Source organism: Rhamphochromis longiceps, linkage group LG5 (genome assembly GCF_057381845.1).
Source record: "Rhamphochromis longiceps isolate RC_006_pf linkage group LG5, R_longiceps_female_GT1.1, whole genome shotgun sequence".
Lineage (NCBI taxonomy): Eukaryota > Metazoa > Chordata > Actinopteri > Cichliformes > Cichlidae > Rhamphochromis > Rhamphochromis longiceps.
The window spans coordinates 21,723,889-21,736,967 of NC_140561.1; the positions used below are offsets into that span (position 1 = coordinate 21,723,889).

The window sequence follows — 13,079 nt, forward strand, 5'->3', positions numbered from 1 at the left end:
GATGTTACTTATGAGAAAATAGCTGAACTTTCCCCCCATATAAGCTACAAAGCCTCTGTTTAATATCGCTCCGCTCAATGCTGCCCTCCGGAGGACTGACGGTGTAAAAGGTTCATCATTCAAACAAATACAAAATAAATACAGACAATCAGAAACGTTTAAAGAACAGCTGCCTTTATTCAAGCACAAAATCAGCTGATGTTCACATTATTATGAGAAACAATAAAAAACTTTAATTAAGATTTGAATTTAATTAAGTTGTACTCACAGAGCCAGCGTCCCACAGTGTGAAGCGGGCTTTTTTTTTGCGTTCAGAGGGCAAACCACTGAGGATATTTTCATTCTTCTTTGCTTCTGTGTCGAGGGAATGACCTGAAACACTCAACATTTTGATTAGAAGCATCTTTAAAACATGTTCAAAACAAAAAGAACTGGATTTTCACAAAACAGGCCTAAAACTCAGTGAAACAGCAGAAACGTTTCCAGGTGTGCAGGTTTAGATTCAGAGCTGGAGGCGATGTAATAATACTCACACCAGTTGATATTTCTAATGATCACAAATGATGGCAAATTCCTTTGAAGTTAAAAGGCATGGTCCTGGGATACACTCACTCATTTGTTTTTCCACTTGATTTCAAACTGTTTCACTGAGTTTGCTCATTTTAATTTTATTTTGAAATGCTTACTTTTTTATTATTAATATGTGGAGGGTGTTTATAAGACGGAAAAAACCCCAAATATTTTATCAACAGCTGACTCACAGTCACTCATGTGAACATCCTAAGCTTATTAAACATGCATAAACTGTCTCCTCGGCCATTTCCCCCTTTGTTTTCATTTATATGTGACTTTTTAAATGGTTCAGTTGATTCTTGTTGTGGTTTCCACACCTAATTTTAGTTCACTGTAACAACATCAAGCTTCAGTCACCTTTATCCCTGCAGAAATCCAAGCGCCTGCACCTCCTCTGATTTAGCAAGCAATCCCGTTGGCATGAACCTTTGCACCGACTAAACCTGAAGCTGTAAAACAAAATTTGCACGCCTCATGTACCGCGGCGAGCAGCGCAGAATACAGTAAACTAAACAGACTGCCATCATAACGAGTAAGAACTGAGGCTGTTGTGACTGACAGCACCTGCAGATGGCTGATCGTACTGCACGGCATCTATTCAGCACTATTTTCACTGGGCAATACTGCAAGTTTAGTACAAGCACAGCATTGTTAATACCAATACGTTTAACTTATAAAGGCAGCTTATGTAGAGAAGAGCAATGTGCAATGATTTATGAGATGAATCATCATCAATTTGCAAAATCTGGATAAATTTTACTGACCAAGAAATCACTGTGATTTTTACTTTCCACAATAATTAGTTAATAATACAAATTTAAGACACATTTCAGCTTTTCATGTATTTTAAAACTGGAAAATGTTTAAGAAATTTTTCTAGTGTATGTCTGAGTTATAGTTTTTCATTTTCAGAACAAATATTTAGTAAAAGCTCAGAGGGTTCATTCTGAACTTGGATGATGGAAAAAGTACTGATCCTAGTATTCCAGTATCCATCTGATACCATCACTGGTATCAATACTATCATTATCTGGATCAGCCGCAGGCCTCTAACATTGACATCTTTCTCTCAGAGCAGGTAAGAGCACTTACAAATTATAATGGTCTTGAGATCTACTTTTCCCCATTTTTGTAATGTTTAGTTTACCGTGTATTTGTATTATATATACACACATATATTCAGTTATTACAGTTTTGGATTTTCTTTACCTTCTATTTTTATTTTACTTTAACTTTACTTTCCAGAGTACGTTTGTTCATTTTAGAGCATTCACCAGAGACAAGATTTCAGATTATCAGTGTCGATGCTACAATATAAACACCGAACTTTTGAAAGCAGTCGACTCACAGTCCTGTAGGCTTCCAAAGCCTCGTCAGGCAGGTTGTGCTAACAATTTTTACCAAATTCTAAAACTTTTTTTTAAATTTTAGTTTTCAAAGTTCACAAAATTGTTTCTTTTTCAAAAGTCAATTTTTTTTTATACCTATTTTAGTTTTTAGTGAACTATAATAATCTTGCCTGCATTACATTGTCCTTCTGTGTCACTCAGAGACTCTCAGGCCTGCTGAAGCATTGTTCTTTAGTGCACCTGGACCATTTCCATTTTCTTGGCTGTTCCCATTTACTCTGTTATTTTATTTATTTATTTATTTTACATCTATGAGTTTCACTCCTGCACATATATTTGACTTACTTTGAAAAATCAAGGTTTCAATTAAAGGCAACTACAGCACCGTCTCACTGAGATTAAACTTTACTCACATGTTAATGCACGCAAAGGGGCAGAGCTTAATTTTAAGTACCTTTTGAAATGAAATTAAATCTTTTGCTAGGTTACAGCAGTTTATGGGATGTAAAACCACAATTTGGTGAGACAACAGGAAAGAAACGCTCACCGACTGTCACTGACAGAAACTGTGACAATGTTAGCTCAACACTAATCTCTGGCTTTTATGCTTTTAACAAAATCAGAATTATTGTAATTTTACTGCATGTTAACTGATTTTTTTTGCTATTTTTTTCTCACCCCTGCACTTACCAGCTTTTACTTAAGCAACAGTGTGCCTGTGGTGCTCTTTGACATTACAATACGTACCCGCTCGTGTCGTTGTGGCCATCAGTATACGTTACCTGAGGGGTGGGAGCAGCCAGGAGGCGTAAAGCTGTTACGCTTCACGCCTCCCCCTCCAGGGGACACCTTGAGCTGGAGCACCGTGCAGATACTTGGAGCTGAAGGGTAGCCGTCCCTTTTGTTTGAAGAACAACCAGGAAACTACGATGGGAGTCATCCTCTCGTCTCTGTGCTTTCATATGCAGTTTGCCACACAATCTTTTTAAAAGTGCATAAATCATCAGATCAACAAACCAACTAAAAGATTAGGATTCCCTGCTCAGGCCTCAACCGGGGCGATCTCTCGTCTCCACTGCGCTTCCTTTCCGATATTTGGCAGACGCCGTCTCACCGCCTCGACCTCCTCTCCGACAGGCTGAGGCAGCAGGTCTGGCCCTAGCACGGAGATCTTCTTCTTTAAAACTCCGATGCAAGAACAATAAGCAACTACACAAACACTGCTCCTGCTGCAGACGCTGAACAAACACACTGTGCACCAGTGCGCTGCTGGAACCAGATGAGGGGAGGAAGAAAAAGCTCCCGCTGAGACGAGCCCTGTTGAGAAACAGCTCTCAGATGAGCAGGTTCTGTGTCACACCTCCGCACGCACAAAGGCGACCGAGGAATAAGCCACAGGTCTGAGGAGGCACAGGGACTCTACATTTTCCTTTCCCAAACAGGCTGCACAAAGTATTCTAGCACCGCCAAATTTCAATCTCAATGAAGGTCATATGGAAAAGCTCTTCACAAGAGAGGTCACCGAACACATGTCGAGCATCACGAAAACACAGAACTGAGAGGCTTTCCCTCGATTCTCACACTTCCTCTCACGTCTGCCGGGAAGCCTCCTGCTGTCAAAGTGAAAGCCTTTTTTTCCCCTTTTCTCTCTCTCTCTTTTTTTTTTTTTAAAGACTTTCACAGAAAATTCCAAGAACAGAAAAAGGTCACAAAAGTTGTCTTCCGAGGCACTCGTGTTTCCCACGAAAGAGTAAATTTATTAAGACAAGATGTATGAAGTGCACGTTGCACTTTGCGTGTTTTTGCTGACAGGTATACTTCTTAGGCCCATGAGCATTGATGATCTCCATTTCTCTCTCTCTTCAGATATCCTGAGTATACAGCACAAATCACTCTTTATCCATTTGAAACACAGTACTCAAATCAAAGCATGAAAAACAATCATTATGAGTCCCTTTTTGAAGGCGGCAAGTATGGCCAGTTGAACATGGCCTCCGTTCCTCGTGTGTGTGGAAACGTACGCCAAAGTCCTCTGATCGAACTGCAACATTTTCTTTTTTGGAAACTCACAATCAGGCAAAGAAGAAAAAAAAAAAAAGACCTGTGCATGGTATACAGCTCTTCAGTTGGAGGTTACATCATTCTTTTTTTTAAAAAAAACAAAACAAAAACAATATGCTTTCTTAGGGTAGTAATTGTAATCAGTGAGTTAAAACATGACAAACTGAGTGAGGCATCTGATCAAACAATAAATGCTCAACCAAACTGTGGATAATTAAAAAAGAACAAAAAAAACCAAACAAACCACACAACGGAGAAGGGAAGGACACAAAAAGCAACCCCATACTTCAAAATAAGAGCCCGACAACACAGACTAGCCTTGTAAAATTTGCATTGAGACTGCGGGGGAGTTGATTTAGCTCGTTACTAAAATATTAAAAGATAACGATAAGCAAAAAATTTCAAACACACACACGAAAAAAATCTAGTCCTCGGGTTTTGGACTTTTGGTCAATCAGGGAGCATTTTTCACAATTTCAGATGGATAATAATAATAATTTAAAGATCAATCAGTAGTTGGATCCTGATACGCCTTTGAGAAATGAAAGCTCGCAGAGCTTGCTGCTTGTGTCCATCCCCTCACAAACGGCTGCTGCTGGTACAAGTGCTTGGTGAAAATTGTGAAAGCACCGATGACAAACCTCCACTTAGTCATAAAGTAACATGACTCATGAAACATGGCACACACACACACACACACACACACACACGCGCAACTACACATACACACACAAAAGCACTGGTAATGTAAATTATACTTGAAACTCCTGATGCTCTCGTGTACCTTAACTTTACACATGAATATCCAGAAGGAGTGATGGAGTGATTTGGTCTGTTTAACTGCTCTTTCTGCTATAATTTGACATCTTAAAGATCATTTACTGAAAGTTGGAATTTGGAAGTCTTCAAAATTTTTTTTACTTGGTCACAAAAAAAAGAAAACCAAATACATACGAACATCTGGTGTAGGTCAATTACTGGCCAACGGATACTGCTTTAAAGCAAATGGACTTCCTTAATCAGGAGAAGAAAAAAAAAAAGAAAACAGTGTACATGAGTTTGATTTCAAATACCAAAAATGAGGCTAAATGCTCTCTTCTAGATCTTCAGCTCATTGTTGTAGGCAGGAGTTGTGTGAAAAGCACATAAAGGACCTGTTCTTTTTAAACGATAAGGCAACACACACAGTACTGATTCACAGACCTGTAGTTCACTCTGGACTCACCTTAGGATAGTACCCTTCAGGTAATGTGCATTTAATCTAAATATCTAAATAGTAAAGGCAAACTTTCACCTGATTTAACAATCAAATTCATCAACTTATAAAAATGTACTTAATTCAGTTTGACTTTAATTTTATAAACTTTCACCAGGATGAAATAGAAGCAGGTTAGAGAGCTTAAAATCTGCATCCTGCTGTTTGTCTCCTGCACTGCTTTAATACCACTTCTTCTCCCTGTGTTTACATCTCACAGTTTAACAGTTTTGAGTGTGACATGAAACATGTTGTTGTTGTTGGTTTTTTTTCTTTCTTTTTTTTTTCATGATGCTCCTCTGATAATAACCATTACCAAGTAGTCATCCTCTGATTTGGCAAAGGCTTTGGCAGAGGCATCCAAGAACTGCTGGGAAAACTCACATGGGGGAAAAGCGTGTAGTACTCCTCCGTGGTCCTTGTCACGGCCGCCCCCAGCGGGGAGGCTGATGATACCTGCCGCCTCTTTCTGCTTCAGGTAGGACACCAGGTTCTTCAGGGGTCTCTCGGTGGAGTTGACGGTGTCCTGGGCACTGCTGTCGTCGGATGTCCAAGGCAAAGCGAGGAGGATGGCGTGTCCGCTGGACCCGGCGGCCTTGATGCGACGGGAGACCTCGTCCAACTTCGGCTGGTCCAGGCGCAGGCGCTGGCTGATCTTCAGTTGGGAAACTTGGCCCCCTTTAGAGCCGTCCACCAGCAGACTGGCAGCCACCTTCATGTCCCCTTCCAGCAGGTGCAGTGAGGTGGGGAAGCTGCTATTCTTCAGCAGGAGGACGCCCTGCCAGACCTGACTCTGCTTCTGTTTTTCAGCATCTGGGTCAGGCTGCTGACCGGGTTTGGAGGAGTTTGTAGAGGAGGAAAGATGTTCTGAGCGGTCCTCCTTCTTCGCTGGGCTCTTGGAGGAGTCACTGACTTTGTGTTTGCGCCCCTTCTCGGAGCCGGAGCGTGGCTCTGATGGGCTGCGTGTTCTCCTTTTTTTGTCCACAAACCCAGCGTCCAGGCTGTTCTTCCTGTCTTTGACTGGGGAGGTTCTGCCAGAGCGAGGCAAGCGTTCGGGGTCACTGTAGCGCCCCCCATCTCGGCTGCTCCCTCCCGGGCTGCGGTCCAGAGAGCTGCCATGACGCCGCAGACCAAAGTTACTGCCGTCAGGGGAGTGCTCCAGCCGCCAACCGTCATCTAAAGGTCTCTTTGTGCGGGCCAAATCTCTGCTTTGCAACTCCCGCTCCCGTTCTAGTGACCAGCTCTCATGGGAGCGCCTGTCCAGACGGTCTGCCGGGTCAAAACCTCGCATCCTCTCGTGTGCACCGAGGCCAGACCATTCAGCAGGGTAGAGATCCCGGTCTCTGAAGCGAGCAGGAAGTGGAGGGGACCGCTCTCTCGCTCTCACTGGATCAGAAAGGCGGTGTGAATATGGCTCGGTGGCTAATTCATAGTGTGGCAGGGGGAGAGGAAGCTGCGTATACTGCTGCTGCTGGTAGCGAGTCTCTGCTTCTGCAAAGTCCACTCTGAGTCTCCTGTCGGGGCCACCGAGAGGGAAGCCACGCATGTGAGTATACCCAGCCTGAGCAGCATCCAGGCTCTCATACTGGATATAAGCCCACGCATCACCTTTCCTGTAGTCTATAGTCCTGATGGTCCCGAAGCGGTCAAACTCTTTGGCAAGTGCAGCAAGTGGAACCCAAGGCCCGAGCCCCCCCACCCACAGCCTGGTCGAGGGCGTAGGTTTCCCATATCCTATTTTAATCGGGCTGTGGCCCAGGATTTTCCCAGCCATGGCCACTTTGGCCCGATGAGCCATGTCAAGGTTCTCAAACTTGATGAATCCATAGGTGTTGCTCTGGCCTCTCACTGTGCGCTTAATGTCCACCTCTGTAATCACTCCAAACCTGTCAAACGCCCTTCTCAGGTCACTCTCCGTCACAGTCACGTCCAAATTGCCCAAAAACAAAGTCCTGTTTGCCCTCTGGTCGTCCTCGGGGCTCAACATGTCCTCATCGCGGAAACACTCGGGAATGTAAGGCGGTCTGTTTCTGCCTTCATACACGGGAAAATCTCTGTCTCTGTCCACGTCTCTGAGGTGAGGAGGCGGCAAAGGGGGAGGGGGCAGACGGCCCAGAGCCAGCTGCTGTAGCCGGTAGTCTCTGAACCCCATGCCTGAGGGAGACAGAGCTTTCTGAGCGTGTAGGGGTCTGTGTCCCGCGGGGAAGCCGTCTTTAGCAACGGGGGAGCGGCTCCTAAGTCTGCTCATGTAGACTGTCTCTATTTTCAGCGGCCGATCGTACAGCACCAGCTTCCCGCGGGCGTGTTTGGCAGCCCGGGCGTCATCGGGTCGCCTGAAGTTCACAAACGCGACCCTCTCGTCGTTTTCTCGGGTCATTTTAACGCTCACGTCCCCAAACTTCCTGAACTCGTGGAACAGGCCGTCCTCTATTTCCTCGTCGTTGAGCTGGGAGCCCAGCTCGCTGATTTTCAAAGTCTTGTACTCACTTCCTGGGTTTGACGGAGGCCTTAGGTCGCTGCGTGAACCCGACCTGGAGGATTCCGCGGCGAGGTCAGCGCCACCGTGCGGCTTGTTCCCGGAAACAACTCCGTAGTCGTAGCCGCTGCTAGTCCGACTGGATGTGCTGTGTCCGTCCGAATCCCTCAGGTCTCTTTTGTCGTTGTGTAAGCTCCTCCTGGATGAAGAGCCGCTGTAAGCAGAGCCGTTACCCGTGTTGCCGCTAACCGCCGACAGGGCTCCGCTCTTCTTGCTGCTCAGGTGGCTTCCTCCTCGGTCTCTGCTATCATCCAGCGCCCGGGAGCGCTTCTTCATCGGCGATCGCTCTTTCCCCTTCATTTCTAAAAGCCTGATCCGCTTTAATGAACTCTACTACTGAAATCGAGCTGAACTTAAAGCGCTTCCCACTGCACTCTCAGGCGAGCAACGTAAGCGCCATGTTGGATTACTTGCACTACTGTACAGGAAGTCCCGCCTACCTTCCTGTAAAACAAGCCGATTGGCGCCGTGGCTTGTCAATCCATAAAAAAGGAAACCAGCTCACCTATTATAAAAGAGGGTGCGGCTGTGTTGCTGAGGTCAAAGTACAGTCCTGCAGGCAGAAGCTTATTTTAAAACAGGTTGTGGCATTATGGTTGAAGCACTGCATAAACAGAAGAGGCCCAAAGCAAGTGAACACTTGGCTTTGAGATTACTATAACTTTTATTTTCTTATTGAAATATAAAATAAAAATCTAATATATTTTTTTTATATTTTGAAGATTTAGTTTAAAAGTGGCGTAATGCCTGCACAGGAAGGCTGCAGGTGCCCTTGAAGTAAGTACACTGATTTTGTGATAATACCAGACAGGAAAACAGTGGCGGGGGGGGGGCTGACTGCCATAATAGGATCAAACAAGTTATTTGCATCCTGCGGGGCTGTGTCTGAAATAGCCCGGTAGGTGCAGCTGGCCATTGCCCCTATTCGAAGAACAGAGTTGTAGAAATGTGATGAGCTGAGGAGACAGTTTTTAGATTGAAGTGCACGCTTTAACTGAGAGGTAACTTGCAGGATGATCTGTAAGATTTGAATAGTCTGATTTTCTAAACCGTAATCACACTTTCATTTCTGGCCTTTAGGTATGATGAGAACCAATCAAGAACCTGATCTGTTAAACCGAGTGAATCAGATATTTTCAGTATCCTCTTTCCTTCAGACTGCTCGTGTTAAATGTCACAGTGGCGATTTCTTAGACTGCTCAGTCTGCTAGTTATTGTAAGCACAATTTATTCGCCATTAGAAGTGCAAACTGTGCTTTAAGAAGTGAACAGCGGTTAAAATCCGTTTATGTCCGTCTGTCTGTGACTTGCTGGCCCGCTGCATGCTGAACACAGAAACACCACCAGAGGGCAGAGAAGCTTCTTTTAACATCTTCAGTGAAACAGGAAATCAAAGAACAGACTGTCTCTATAGCAGAAACCTTTGGGTATCAGTGGTAGAAACAGCTCAGCTGGAAACATTTTCATGTCTAGTTACTCTTCTATACTACTCCAAGCAAAATATAAAACCATTATATCCTCCTGAAACCCAGCCTGTTCATTTATGTCCTCTGTAATGGATTTTTAGGTCCATTTGAGCTAACGCACCAAGTCCAGGAAATCCAGGTCTTTCCAGTGATTTCTCATGCATTTCGGTGGCTTCTTTTAGCTCCAACGAGACAGGAAATCACAAAAAAATTAACTGAAAGATACTTTTTTCCTTCAGTTCTCAGGATGATATTACATTTCTATTCTTAATTTAATTGTTACTGTAGTAGCTCTATATTACTCTCTTCCTGGGAAGATGTTTTCCACTTGTGATTAATCTTTCTTACTGTCGAATGATGTTCACACTTGCTGATTATCAATTCATCAAATGCATTTAGCAGCACCTAGCTGCTACTTACACTCTTCATTCATGTGGATGCAGTCAGGATGTGCTCAGTTTCACTGGACTGCAGAGAGTCCTGTGAAACGTTTTGGTCACATGATTGTAGCTCCTACTAAAATGAGATCACCATCTTCCACATTATTCCTATTATGTGGGATTCATTGTTAACATTGATAACACAGAGAGATAAAACCCTGAGGCACGTATGTAGGGCACTCCCACGTGTAGGATTACAGGCATAATGACAGCAGGGCGGGAAATGGTTGTGCAGTTATTATGAACAGAAAAGCTTCCAGTTTCAAAGCATCTCCATCCACTTTCTTCATGCTCATTCAAATATAAATCCATGCCTAGCTACAGTTACATCAATATCATTAACTGTTTGCTCTGTCCAGCCCATCTCCAAATAAACAAAATCATGTCTTTTTGCCACATTTAAACCTGTATATTTGGGGTTTTTTCACAGTGAGTTTGACCTGATTATTTGCAGCACCAACTGTGTTGCACCAACAATGCTTTTTTTTTTTTTTTTGTTAAGAGTGCTTTGCTGCAGGGGTATTTTAAAAGGATTATGTTGTCCAAAAAAATGGGGACAGGAGCTTTGTCCTCAACCCTGTGAGCTGGACAGGCCCCTGTTTGAGAGGCCATCTGGTGAGGTTCTTCCACGGAGAGTCACATGTCCCCTCACAGGTCCAGCAAGGCAATCTGCTGTCCAGTATTAAAATTGGTTTAGGAGTGTCTACAAAAACAGCATGAGTAGAGAAGTGTGGTGCCTCTAATCATTGAAGTAGAGCAAATAAATGACGTATAAACAGTGGCAATGGGTTAAAAGAGATTTTGTTGTAGCATGAACATGTTCATACCACAAAATAAGCAGCTGGAAACAGCAGTGTTGTCAGTAAGCGTTATATAAAGTGTTTGCCAAATTAAATCGTTTTAGGTCAAATTTCCCAAAGCTGCCGCTACAAATTCACAGAAATGTTAAACCTCGACCACAGTGAAACAGATACGAGGTTCATCTGTTAATAACCCCTGAAAACAGAACTGCGTACCAAGGTTTTTGTTAATGAGCTGTCAAAGGGTAAATCTGGATTAGCGGAGGGGAAAAAACAGCTTTTAATGAGTTTCTATTTTTGTGTGTTGCTTTTAGGTGAACATCGCGACCTGATCCACTGCTCCACAGCTTTCATCTGAAACAGATGCTTGGTAACAGATCTGCCTGTGCTTTTTCGGCATCCGCCAACCAAAGGACAGCCGGCCTTTCACCTGTGTAACCTGAGCCAGCATGGATGGAGTCATGATGAATTTCCAATCTTCAATAGAAACTCAATCCCACTGATGTCACTGAAATCACAGTCCTCGAATGAGACCTATCATTATGTCTGATTAATATTAATTAGTGAAAATCTTCTCACACAGCAGATTTTGAGTAAAATATGTGTAAATAATTCTTTGGAAAAAATATCTTGGAGTGAGCGCTGCACTAAGTCTGTCAGAGCTAAGCATGACCCACTTTCTCCTGTGTCCTGTGAACACCTGCACAACACCAGCATATCCCCACGCACTCATGCACAAGCAGCAGTTAATGCTGCCTCAACAGAAAATAATTTAAGAGCTAATAGTACGAGTCATGTGCATTTGCTGTGTTAAAGATACACCTGAATTATGACTTGCATGAAAACAACCTTTGTTTGATTGTGTTAATAGACGACTTGTGTCTTGTTTTTTGCCCGAAAATAATCCAGCAGAATTAGTGAAATGTCAAACATGTGGACAATCAGTTACTTTGACAAGCCTTTTCACACCTTTTAAATGTGTCCATACTCACTCGCCTACAGTAGAAATGTCAGTGATCGTGTAAGCATGTTTATTCAAGCGCTTGTACTGAGAATAATGGGCTGTGTAAACGAGACCACAGAGCCCAGTGCAGGGTGAAGCTTTTTTTAGCAGTTCAGAGTGACCCAGACAGCGCAAACCACGAACGAAGAAACAGCAGGGAGGGAGGGGGGAGAAAGAAAGGGATAGGACAGGGGGAATATAAATGAGACTAGAGTAAGGGAAAAGTACTGGGCGGATGTGGTGTTGCAGATGCATAATGCCTGAGCACATGTGAGTGGGTGTTGGGGAGCAGCAATGAATGCTGCGAAACAGCAGGGAGACGACGTGGAGTTGGAGACGACTGAAGGTGAACAGCAGAGATGTGTTGCGAAAGGGTGCTGACGTCAGGCACCAACGGTCGAGAGAAACAACAACAAAAAACCCAAAACAAACAGGAGATATGTTGTTTGAGGAAAAGGTTTTAAAGAGAGGCTCTTTAAGGCGAAAGGAAGGACAGTGAGAACAATCGCTGATCATAAAAAGGTCCAGTGGTTAAGACAAAGAGGAATATAAGACTGGAAATAAACTGTGTTTGTAACACCTACACCACAGTGAAATGTTTAGATTTTTTCAGCTAATTGCTTCTTTGGAATCACCTTGCTGGTGCACAAATACTATTTAATGCCTGTCAAACAGTGTTATCTTTAGAATTTGTTAGGTAAAGAAATGAAACGAATGATGTGTTTCTGTGACAGGTGGGGTAGCAAAGTGCCCCTCCTGTACTGACACATAACACTGGTTTATTCCTTGAGTTAGGGGGCCAACATTAGGGGGCCAACATGTGGGCCAAACTAAATTTAGACACAGGTTTAGAGAATAAACACAATCAGACAAGGAAGGAAGTAAACCTAAACACAAGATAGAAACATGCATGAACTTCAGCACTAGAACACAACCAAGACTAAAAGGCTGAGCAAACTGAGTGCACCTGTACAATAAACACAGCTAAGAAATACAAAATCAGAAAGCAACCAGAGCACCTGGACATGAACTGGAATCTTGAACTCCAGGCTGATCAAAAGTCCTGTGGTGCATATAAAGCAAGAACAATGCTGAATCTACATGGGACTGTTGGTTCATTTGCTAACAAGAGAGGGTGGCAGCAGCACTGTGACAATAGTCCCACAAGTCTGAAAGGCTGCTGATGCAGGCTTAATAACCCTCAACCCCTAAAGACCAATCGTAATGCTGAGTGGAACCCTGCTGTCCAGTTAGCAGATGGCCTGCAGCAGAAACTGAGGCTGCGTAGCTTTGGTCAAGGGCAGCTGAGCATCAAACATTTATTTTACAGTTAATGCCCTATGCCTTGTAAGTCATCACAGGGTTCCTATTATCTTCCACAAGACCAGGTGAGGTAAATGTTCTAGAAGCTAAAGCGGGTACAGCCACTTTGGTGATTAACAGTTTTGATTTAACACAGATTATAGGTTCATTCCTCTCCTTCTTACGGGATGCCACTGGAACTTCAGTTTGCAAACCGGAGAAAGCAAAGTATGGGGGTGAGGGGATGCAGGAAAGAGATGGCAGAGATGAGGCTTGTCTGTCATATGATCCTGG

At 43.6% G+C, this 13,079-nt stretch overlaps 1 pseudogene; it reads right to left on the reverse strand.

Moving 5' to 3' along the window:
- Positions 1 to 190: 190 nt before the first annotated feature.
- Positions 191 to 8,210, reverse strand: LOC146669927 (RNA-binding protein 15 pseudogene; annotated as a pseudogene).
- Between the last annotated feature and the right edge of the window lie 4,869 nt (positions 8,211 to 13,079).